This window comes from Typopeltis vanoorti, chromosome 12 (assembly GCF_054136105.1).
Source record: "Typopeltis vanoorti isolate ZY-2024b chromosome 12, IOZ_Tvanoo_1.0, whole genome shotgun sequence".
Taxonomy (NCBI): domain Eukaryota; kingdom Metazoa; phylum Arthropoda; class Arachnida; order Uropygi; family Thelyphonidae; genus Typopeltis; species Typopeltis vanoorti.
The window spans coordinates 67,848,978-67,861,072 of NC_143560.1; the positions used below are offsets into that span (position 1 = coordinate 67,848,978).

At 35.6% G+C, this 12,095-nt stretch overlaps 1 protein-coding gene across 1 annotated transcript in view; it reads left to right on the top strand.

Moving 5' to 3' along the window:
* LOC150100865 (uncharacterized) overlaps nucleotides 1-12,095 on the top strand; it is a 583,033-nt gene that overhangs the window by 63,057 nt on the left and 507,881 nt on the right. The window lies entirely within an intron of this gene.

Here is a 12,095-nt window from a genome sequence, read left to right on the forward strand (position 1 = left end):
GAATTCTCTTGGAAACATTAAATCTCTTATGTATTTTTTATTTTATTTTTTTAAAAATCCTTGTAGCATTCTAAACATATTTGAGAATAGAACATTATGATCACAGTTTATTTATAAAGTGTGATCATAGTCATGAAGATATTTAGGTGCAAACGTTTGTTTGATCATTTTTGGATAAATAAGGACGAAAATGATTTCTTGTTAAGTCAGTGGCGTTGCTAGAACTTTTGCCGCCCTGGGCGATCCCTGAGTTTGCTGCCTCCTCTCAATACGCACCGAAAATACTGCAAAAAATCAAAACGACATATAGGGTAAGGTTCAAAGTGCCGCCCGGGGAGGACCGTCCTTAAATTAATTGTTTAATTTTTTTTTTCAGCTGGCCCTCAAATTTTTCCTAATATTTTAAACCACATGCACTTAACATATTTACAGAACATCCGGTTTGCAGGATCAATTTAATTCTCATTAATACATTTATCAGTGTGGACATGGATGGCAGTTTTACTTAATTAGCCAAAGCGTCGATTTATAAAACTGAATATTATTAACTGTAATTAATCCTTATACTCTATGTGCATAGTATCATTCTTTCATTCGTTAATAATATTTTCATGATCCACAATCACACATGTAATTAAATATTTTCTTCTAACAACAAAAAAAAAAGCAACACGTGTCAAAATGAAATATCCTGCGACTTGTATCCTATCATGTCAGCGGCGTCCTTTATCATATCCAGTGCAGTGCGGAAGTGCGATTGTTTATCTTGTGGCTTGGGGTGTGCGTTTATTTAAGATTTGAAGAGTGGTGAATCGATGAATGCAGTACTCTCAGATAATCCTAAAAAAAAAAAAAAAAAAACCTTTAGCACATCTGATGTCTTTAAAAGTAAATAAGCTAAGTGATTTTTAGCAGGTGACTTATACGAAACAAATCTTTGCTAATTAAAAAGAAATATATATATATATTAAACTCTTCATAAATATCGGTACATTTTTTAATAACTGAAGATTATTTATCAGAGTAACTGGCGAATCCCTTTCCTAAAACCTTCTATATTTTTTTATTTATGCAAAAGTTAGTTAATTAGAATATATATTACAGCGGAAGCAACTAGGGCAACAAAGTCAATGCACAATGTTTTGTCATTTGCTAACTTCCTGCGATTTGTTTTTCTGTATTGGAGATTTAAAAAAATCCGAAGTTCCAACATAAATCTTGCAGATTTATCTCCGGTTGAAAAGCTTTCTAGAGAGAGAGAGAGAGAGAGAATTCGAACTCAGGTCTTTCCAACCGTAGGAATAATGTCACTATATTTGTCCTTTGGCGATGAGATTCTGTTAAGGAAAGTCTTTTGGAATAAACAGTGCTATTCGCAAAGGAAATAAATTCCATATGGTTACTGACTAGCAGGGGCGGCTCGTGCATAGGAATTGCGGAACTGCAGCGCCCCCAATTTTTCTCGACATATAAATATATTTATTAATCTATTTATATTTGCTTGTAATATTTAATTTTTATCATCAATAATCCTATACAGTTCTCTTATTTTGTAAAAAAAATAAAAATCCATCTTGTAGCACTTAGGACGGCGAAGGACGCTAGCAGCACTGTGTTTTCCACGTGACATATTGCTACGCGCGCAAGCATATGCACGTCATAGTGAGATGCGAGCTATTAGCATAATGCGGCACTGTCCGTCGCGCAGTTCCACTGTTGTTTATATGCAGTTTAAGCCAGTAGTAGTGTTCGTAGTGTTTATCGTGTTTATTCCGTCTCTTTAAATATTTGGACATTACAATTAAAGACATAACATTTGTTATAGTAATTTTTAAGTAATTTTGAATTATACTAAACTGTATAATTTTATCGATAATAAACAATATTTTTTCATGAAACAAAACAAGAAGAATATATTTTATTTTATCCAAACACGTATACACTGTACTTACAGTGTGTATGTATATTTCGAAAGTTGCAGCACCCCCACGATTTCAAGCCACGAGCTGCCACTTCTGACTTGTGATGAAACTATATAATAATTCTTATGCCTGCTCGGGTTTCTTTTAATATTTTTGACATTTGTTAAAAATTATAGTTCTAATTGATGTAATTAAGCATGTACTATGGTGTGTGTAATTAATAGTATGATACATTATCTTATAAAAATTGTATACGGACACTCATTTTTCTACAGTCCTTCTTATCATTGGCAAAACCACGTGGCGCAGAAAGATATAATGATATGGATCTTCTAGTGAGGTGTTATCAAAAGCAACCGTATTTAGTTATTAATCAGTTCGTGTTAATGCGGCATAGTTGGAATATTCGAAATCATTTGTGTCTCGTGGAAACTATTATAATGGAAAGAAACGAAAGGAATAGTCAAGAAGACTACATAAAGTGATAGCAAAGTTGATAGGGTGGGGGGAGGAGCATTCCTTGTGTCGCGCATCAGTGGAATTATTCACTACGCCAATAGGGGTCTGTCGCAGAAAAATGTGAAACCATAAGCTTTGGTTACCATAACAGGCTGTTACTTAGTTATCAAATATTATCTCAGAAGAATACTTCGATTCACTCTGCAATGCATAGAATTACATGCTGATTTTTCTTAAAGGATCGTGGTTGTTGTTTAGATCTCCGCTGAGGCCAGCTAAGGGTATGAGGAAGAGTGTATGTCTAGTCTATCGACTGCGTGTATTCATCAACAGAAAAGTTGTTCCATCTCTTATTTGACATGATTGACATCAGAGAGGTTCTTTCCGACTGCATCACGGAGACCATTTACTAAAAATGAATAATCTTTAAAATGAAAGTTTTGCCAATATGTGCCAGCCTGTTTGAGTTGTTAACATACTCGCTCACCAACTAACAGGCTATTCGAATACCACCGTGGGCATCGATGTCTCCGTGAAAATGTTGAGATGGTAGATGATTTTCGTTACCCGATGTGAGACCAAGACCACCACTCTGCTTATTAGTGGACTGAAAAAAGTTCAATGTTTAGTCTCTAGAGTAGGATTTCTGGATTATTTAACACTTTACAGATTTTCGGTAGTTGAGATTCATACAAATTAAAAATGCATCAACCAGTAAAATAATTACATATAAAGATGAAATCAGAAAGAATCATAAATTGAAAGTTTTCCCTTATTTTGGTGTTTCAACCTAAAATTATATTATGTAAGTGACAGAACAAGTTTCCACATTTCGCTTGGAGTGGTACATGAGGGTATGTGTACATATATAAAACGCCTTATAAATTCTTACTTTTATATTATATAAGTCAAGTGGATATTAGATCCAGCATATGTAGAAACTATGAAAGTTTATATATATATATATAAATAAATAAATAAATAAATATATATATATATATATATATATATATATATATATATATATTTATATATATATATATATATATATATATATATATATATATATATATATATATATATATATATATATATATATATATATATATATATATAAAAAATTAGAAGCATGTTTCGGTCGCCGTACGATGCAAACGTGTCCAAAAACGTCTTGAACTGAAAGTGACATTGATATTACTAGTGCTTGAAAGGTATCGTACATAATTTGAAACATTCCTATAACGATAGTCTCTCTCACTTCTTCAATAATGAGGTAGTGGACTGCGCATGTTTCTAGTACAACCCCACAGATTCTTATTTAAATTGAAATCCGAGTAATGAGGCGGTCATGGAAATGCATTATCATAGAAATTCTATTATACAAAAAGTTTCCTTTTTAAAAAAAAAAAAAAAAAAATGTAAATGCGCATAAAATTGTTTAAACATTCCATTTTTATCATTGAGCAGATACCCCTTTTATGAGTAAGATTGTTCTTTTCCTACATACACCAGCCACTGAATTAGAAAAAGCTTTATGCAGATGTACGTAAACGTCACTTATGCAAAGCTTATTGCATGCAAAATACTTGGTCATACGTCCACATCCTTCTAGAGAACTATTTAAGAATAGTCATTTGGTCAGTAATCGTCAACAGCGTTGACCAGAATGGGAAAAACAAATGATATTTCAGATTTCGACAGAGGGCTTATTGTGGGTGGCCGTCTGGCTGGCGCCACGGTTTTGAAAACAGCAGATCTGACTGGTTTCTCAAAAGGTGAGATATCGCAGGTGTTTAATCAGTGGAAAAATAACCCACGTTCCTCGTCTAAGAGGGTAACTGTGGTTATGCCTAAGACAATCTCTCTCAGGAACGGGATCGCCGTCCTCTGAGTAGGCTTACGGTCAAATAGAACTTCTTTAGTACAGCAATTGACCGAAGCATTTAATGAAGGCTGTTCCTGACCCCATATCACTGAACTATGCACAGTATGATCGTTATTAGTAGTCGCATGCCTATATGGAAACCACTGATTTCTTGGAAGTTTCTAATTCAATATCCGGTATGTGTAGAATAGAAATCTGGTTACTTGTTATTCTTTTTTCTTTAATTTTGATCATGGCATTATATTCCCCAGAAGGCAAATAATTTACGATCGCCACCTTGTCATTAGCTGAATTGCTTGTGTAAACCGTCTTGTCACAACACCTTCCTATAGAATTCTTCCTTCACCTACGAAATAACTCCCACAACTGTTCACTCAGATGTCAGAACAGCGATACCGTCGATGCCAAAATAAGCATTGCTGAAGTAGACACCGTATGCATGCATGTATGTGTGAAGAAATTTATCTGGTATTTTGCCAGGGTCATCAGGACAATTCTCCTACGCCTCCCGCAACACTGATTTTCAATGGAACACGTAAGAAGAACAAATATGGCACACAACACATTTGGCTTGAATACAAAAGCATAAATTGCCGTGTAAAAAAATATGAACTCCTTACGTCATCGACAATATCTTAATGAGTTTAAATAGCTTTTTTTTTTTTTTTTTTTTTTTTTTTTGCGGATATCTTTCCAGCTAATTGTCCATTATGCATAGAAGGATATTGATTCACACCGTTACTTACTATCCAGTCAAACACATTCACTGCAAAATATATAAATGCACGTTATCCCCAACAATTTTGTCTTACATCATAATAAGCGACTACTTTTTTAAAACGACTTTATTCACCATCCAAAAGACACGTGTTTTATCTTTATTCGTCGACTACTTGTTCAGAGAAATACTCTCCGGTAGAATTAATTTAGTTAAAATTTGGAATTTAGGAAGTCTGCTAAGATTTGTCACACAGCCCAGTTTTAGTTTACGTGCGATCGTTTTTAGCGGAAAAATTATCCGAAACTGTACCAAACCGCTTAGGATTACATGTTGCGAAAAGGTAAATAAACTGAGTCCATAAGCTTAAAACAAAGGTCGGTTGATTTGCTGTGATAATGATTGAATACCAATATACAATAATGCTATTGCGAAATACATACACCTTGTGATGATTCTCATTTCTATAATTGTATATACATTTCTGAATCAGTTGAAATGAAATATATACTCAATCACGTTTAGAATAAAAAAAAAAATTATGTGACTCCCACCTTCAATAGGTTGCAAACCATCAGTCAGTGCGTTAGTTCCGTGGGTAAGCTAAGGTTATTTTTTCCTTTTATTCATTTTTACTTGGTTGAAAAACTCTACAGATCAGATATGGAGCTTTTTAAGCCATTTCAGGCTTCCAGTAAGCAAGGAAGTGGAAATATTCTACCACATTCGAACCCCAGCCAGGGGTTCGAAGGCAGGCAGTAGTAAAATAAGCAATAATAACTGTTAAGAATATTTCCACACTCACTTTCAGAATTAATAAAATTGAGTGTTACTATTATTATTATTATTATTATCACGGGCAAATCCAAGGAGTCCCTACTCATCGAGGGAGGCCATAAATCATTTCAAGAACAACTATTCAACATTCACACAGTATCTATCATACTTTGCCTTGAACTCATTCACAGTCATGGCACCCACACCAGACTCTGGCAGCTTATTCCACTCATTTACCACTCTCCAAGTAAAAAACCTAGCTCTAACACCCTTGCTAACCACACTCTTGCCCAGTTTCCATGGATGGCCCCTAGTCCACCACCAGTCCTGTTCTGAAAAATATCCTCTGAATTAATCTTATAGAAACCCTTCAGTAATTTGAATGTCTCAATCATATCACCCCTTTTCCGCATATCAACCAATTTCTGCAACCCATAAATCTTCAACCTGTTCTCATAAGGTTCATTCCATAGACCTGCTATCATCTTGGTCACTCGCCTCTGGATCCTCTCCACCTCCTCCCCATCAAGAAGAAACCCTGGTGCCCAGATCTGGGTACAGTAGTTCAAGATGGGGTCTTATCAAGGCTCAATACAGAGGAACAATAACTTGCTTGTCTCTGCATGTCAAAGTATTCTTCATTAACCAAGTGATTTCATGAGCTGATTTAGCCACTTTTGCAATGTGCCCCATAAACTTCAACTCCCTATCCACCAACACTCCCAAATCCCTGGCCTCGTCAATCTCCTATAGTACAGTCCCACCAATGTGGTATACTGCTGCTAATCTTTTCACTCCAAAATGCATAATATTACACTTTGCCACATTAAATTGACATCCATTCTCCTTAACCCAATCCTCCAATCTATCCAAATCATCCTGCAAAATTTTGACATCATGTGCATTCACTATTGCTCTAACCAACTCTGAATCATCAGCAAACAAATGACCAGTTCCTCTCAGATCCTTTTCTATATTGTTAATGAACAAATTAAATAGTAGTGGTTCAAAAACAGAACCCTGCGGCACACCACTAGTCACAGGTCGTCTTTTGGACTCTACCCCTGAATAAACTGCTCTCTGATATCTCTCCATCAACCACCCTCCTATCTGTCTCACCAACCCTATATCCATCTACATATGCTGCAGTTTACTGATTAGAATTCCATATGGTATCTTGTCAAAGGCCTTACAAAGGTCCAGCAGAATCACTGTATACCCTTACCCTTATCCAGTTCAGCCGTCACTGTGTTATAAAATGTGAGCAAGTTATGTATGATAACTGGTGCGAGTAGTATGCGGCCTCCCTCGATGAGTCCCTGACTCCCTGGAGGTCTCTTTTAACAATAAAAATATTATTATTAATATTTTTATTATTAAAAGAGACATGATCTACCCTTCACAAAACCATGCTGTCCCCATACAGTATCCCATTTTCATCTATCCATTCCTGTATTTTTCTCTTGACTACTTTCTCCAAGACCTTGACAACGACTCCTGATATGCTGATCGGTCGGTAATTTGCAACAGCAGTTTTTGAACCTCCTTTATGCAGTGGAACTATTTTCCCCTCTTTCCACAGCCTCAGGACTAACCCAGACCCGAGACTCAAATTAAACAAAAATGGTTAAGGGCACTGACAATTCTTTAGCCGCTTCACGTAAGACCCGAGCTGGTATACCATCCAATCCTAAGATGTATTCACATTAAGGTTTTGTAATATGCTATTCACCTCCATTTCATTCACCTCAATTCCCGTATAAGCTATTGGTTCGTTCATTCCTGCAATATCACCACCTGGATGATATACTCTTGCAAAGTGCTCGCTCAGTAATTCCACTATATCAACTGATTCAGTCACCTCCCTACCATCGGCATTCCTTAAAATCATTCTGCCGTATACATTTTTTCTTTTATTTGCAGCATATCGAATAAAACTGTTTGGGATTTTCTTTAGCTTGCGTGGCTAATTTCCTTTCACAATCCGTTTTTGCTTTTCTTACCACACTCGTTACCTTTCTGGCTTGTGCTTTATACTGTTCGTGTGCCTGCCTGCAGGTCACCTTTCTCCTTAAATTCCCTCCAGAGTTGTTTCTTTTTTTGTGGCTCAAGCTTAATGGTGTTATTCATCCATTTAACCCCTACTTGATTTACTATCCGGACACTAGGTATACAGTCAGCCATTACCTCCTTCAAACACTCCTTTATCGCTTCCCATGCACTATCAATCTCTAGCCCTTGCAGTTTTACATGCCACGGCACTGAACCAAGCAATCTCCTAAGCTTGTCATACTTACCAGCCCGGTAATTCTACATGTACCCTTTCTTAATTGAAAATTCCACACACCACCTCCCAGGTCAAGACCTTATGATCATTCTCACCAATTGGTGGCAACGTGGTCATATTCGTTACAGCCAAATTCTCAGATGCAGTTACTAGGTCAAGCACTCTCGAATCCCTAGTATATTACATTACATGCTGTCTCAGGTAGTTATCCCTTAATAACTGCATAAAATCCAATTCCTTCCTCCCATGTGTCCTGTCCTCCTTCCAAGCAATGTTACCATAGTTGAAATCCCCCATAATAATTACCCTCCTTCCACTCATTTCATCAATTTGTTTATGCATACTATCTCCACCATCTATTCCATCACCTGGTTTATAGCAGCATCCAACTGTATATTTTGTTCTGCTAGTCTCAATTTCACACCAAACTCAAATGTTCGCTCTTCACTATCCTGCAGTTCAACTTCAATTCTCCTTGGCTGCAGTTCATCAGCCAAGGAGAATTGAATTTCTTTCTGTCCCTCATAAACATACTAATTATAATATTGTAATAGATTTTTTACTCTTCTCCCTTTATTAAATTACTTGAATATTTATTATAACTACCAGCATTATAGGTCTGTGCTTATTATCCAAGTGAGAACTCTAACGCTAACATTTATTTCATGATCTTAATATTACTTAACGGATCTTATTTTAAACCAATATCTTCCATAATTGTATTTATTCATGAAAAATGGATATTATTATTTTATGCACTACAAGAAGAAATAACAGGCTTATTTATTTATGTATTACATAAATAAACAATGGAATTTATTTCTATAAGAGCTCTTTCTTTCGCTACTTTTATACGGCAATTTCTGTACTTGGCTACATACTACTCTATAACCAAAATAGCTGGTTGCTGAGATACAGCATAGCCAAGTAAAGCTTCTGGAACCCGAGGCCGTTATATGCACCGTCGTCGAACTCTGTTCTTTTTAAGTTCCTTTCTGACTCTGACTTCAGGCTGGCTTCTTGGCAAGTCAAGCCCACATGTGGATTTGTCAAATATCGCACACGCGTAGGCTGTTACTCTTTCTTGCTAGTAGGAATGTGCCTGAACAGCAGATGGGCTGAAATAACAGCTACAAAAGGGGTGAAATGCACTTTCGCCTGAAAGGTAGCTTAATTAAGTTAGTAATTAACGTACTACTTATTAAATTTGTCTGTTAGCTGACATTGTTGCAGCTAGCAAATAGATGAATCGATCAATTTGTCTCTTTTTTTTTCTCTTTCAAATAAATAGACACAAGTAATATACTCGGGAAATATTTATTTACGAGTCGGACTCAAACAGCCCAACATTGAACCCGAGTTGGCACTCTACTCTCAAAACTGTTCCAGACAAAGTCGGTTATAAATATGTGATGAAGAGTATTTCAAGCCATTGTTTAAGCACAACAGCTGCTTAGGTGGAGTTAAATATTTTTTTAAATACTTTCTTTAAAACATGAAAAGCTTTATTTATGCTTCAAATGAACAAAGAACAATTAAAGAATCTAGATAGCTAAAGACTAGATTATGATTGAAAGAAATTTTTAAGATTTTAAGATTTAAGATTTAAGATTTTAATGAACATTTTAGAAAGAAAATCTGATGTTTGAAAGAAGCTAAGTTGTAAATGAAAATGCTGTAATAGTCAATGAACCTTCTGAGTGGTGAACAAGGGATTTTACCCACGTGAAAAATGTGTCACATGGCAATAAAAGAAAACAGTCTCAAATTTCGATAGACGCAGAGTCCTAGAACATTTCATTATTGTATCTCCCTTATTACTTTTTTTTAATAAAAACTATTTCTCTCAAAGATTAGCTAACAGCATTAAGACTTTTCTGCTATTTTAAAAGTTTTTTTTTTTTTTTTGTTTAGGTAGAGTAATGACTTCCGCCTGTCAAGTTGTAAAGTCGAAGAATTTCAATTTAGTTATGAAACCCCTCAAATGCTGCACTATAGGAGGGATTCGAACCCCATCAAGGACGCAAGATGAACCTAATCCACAGTCTTTTCATTTTCAACGGAAGGACAAATGGCGCAGTGTCCTCGTGGTTGAAGAGTTCTGAAAAGTGGGAAACCTGTAGTACGTTTTAGTACTGTGGGTGGATTAAAGTTAAATTTCCTGCTTCACTCTAGAGATTAAATATGATTTTTTCGCTGATTCCAACAATAAAAATAATGAGCTCCCAACGGACGATGACAGACATTTACTACTTAAAATTGACTTATGTATTCGTCTTAAATATGTCTTACTTATATAGTCCCATACCGATTAACTTAGAAACAGTGTAGAAAATTTGCTTACGAAATCCCTATAATAATAATAACAGCAGTGTTCCGAACTGACTCAAAGAAAGAGTTCTCGGCTTTTATTCTGAAATTCCCAGTAGCAGTTCATATCCGAAACAGCTATAGAAGACGGATTGTACGCTACACCCATGCACCAAATATGCTCGAGTATGCTGAGCGCATTCTCTTCCACGCTACTTTCCAGTTACTAACGAATAGCAACCGAGAATCTCTTACCGGAGAGGTTTATAGTATGCACAGGCTGGTGAATCTTGCCTCTTGTCCCCGTCAAGAGACAATTCTTTAAAACCAATGATTCAATTAGCATTTTCTAATCGAATCACTATGATTAGGAAGTTCAGAACGAATGGAATGGAATCTGAAAGATATAATCATGAAAAGGTTTGGGAAACAATATACAATTACCAGTATCGAAAGATTCAAACTGTTAAGAATGATACGGCAACATTTAAGTGAAGAATGTAATTGGAGTAAGAAAAATAACACAAAAAGTGGCATAATTGGCGATGTTGAAGGATATTTATCACCACGAAGAGATGCCAAGACATTTCCCACCTCTTCTGCTTATTTCCAACCAGAAGTTGGGAGTCTAACAACTGAAGTATCACATGATGGAATAGCTGGAAATTTCAGTTCTCATTTCAGATCCACTGTACAAAGTGGAATATCATTAATCAGTAGACGGAACGCGGGACTTTTAAGAATTGCTTTGGCAAATGTATGTTGACATGATTACTATCTTGGCAAACGTACAGATGGGACAACGCTGATCGACACACCACATTTTGCGTCATTCTTCGACAATGCACTTTTCTTGTAACTTGTTTACTTTTTCTCCTTTTTTATGGCCAATTATGCTACTGTAGGAAGTTTTTATTATTATTGTATTATTAACGTTTCAATACTCATTACACGAAACATTAACTGAAGCCCAATATATAAAAATACGAAAGAAATATATATAGAAATATAATAGCAAAAGATAATTTGTTCGAAATGTTGCTTTTATTTTAAGTTGTATTTGCAGCATCGTTGGTGTTGCAGACGTTGGAAACGTCACTAACATTCTCGTAACATACAGTAACTCACTGTTAGCTACAGCCCTAGTTATAATGTGTAGCATGTTACGTGGATAACTCGATGATTGCATGTTGTTTCAAAAAAAAAAAAAGTGCATTCAGTTTTCCTATTTTTGGGAATGCTCTACCATACACAAAAGTAGTCTTATACTCTACCTTCATGTTAGTTAACATAGCGGCATTTACCGAACTTTACACTGATGAGGGAAGTTTTTTTTTTTTCCTAGTATAAATTTTGCGGTCCATACATATGTATGCATATAGTCTGCTGAATTAAACAAGCAGCTTTTTACTTATTGTCAAAGCAAATTTCCGATATTTTTATTGATATATGAAGTCAGTTACGCAACGGGTCTGAGACCAGGCTTATATCTTCTGTGCGTATGCCCATGTTATATTATTAAATTCGAATAAACTATAGTTACAAATTTCTGTTTATTTTCATTTTCATTGTTTACAACAAGGTTTTCTCCGCTCATATTTCATATTTGAAAGCAGTGATATGTTTTGAGACCTGGTAATGGGCCGCGGACACACTTTGAGAAACACTGGACTATCGGTTGTGGTTACGAAGCACACTGTTTTTATTCGCATATCTGAAGGTTATAGTTTTAAAGAA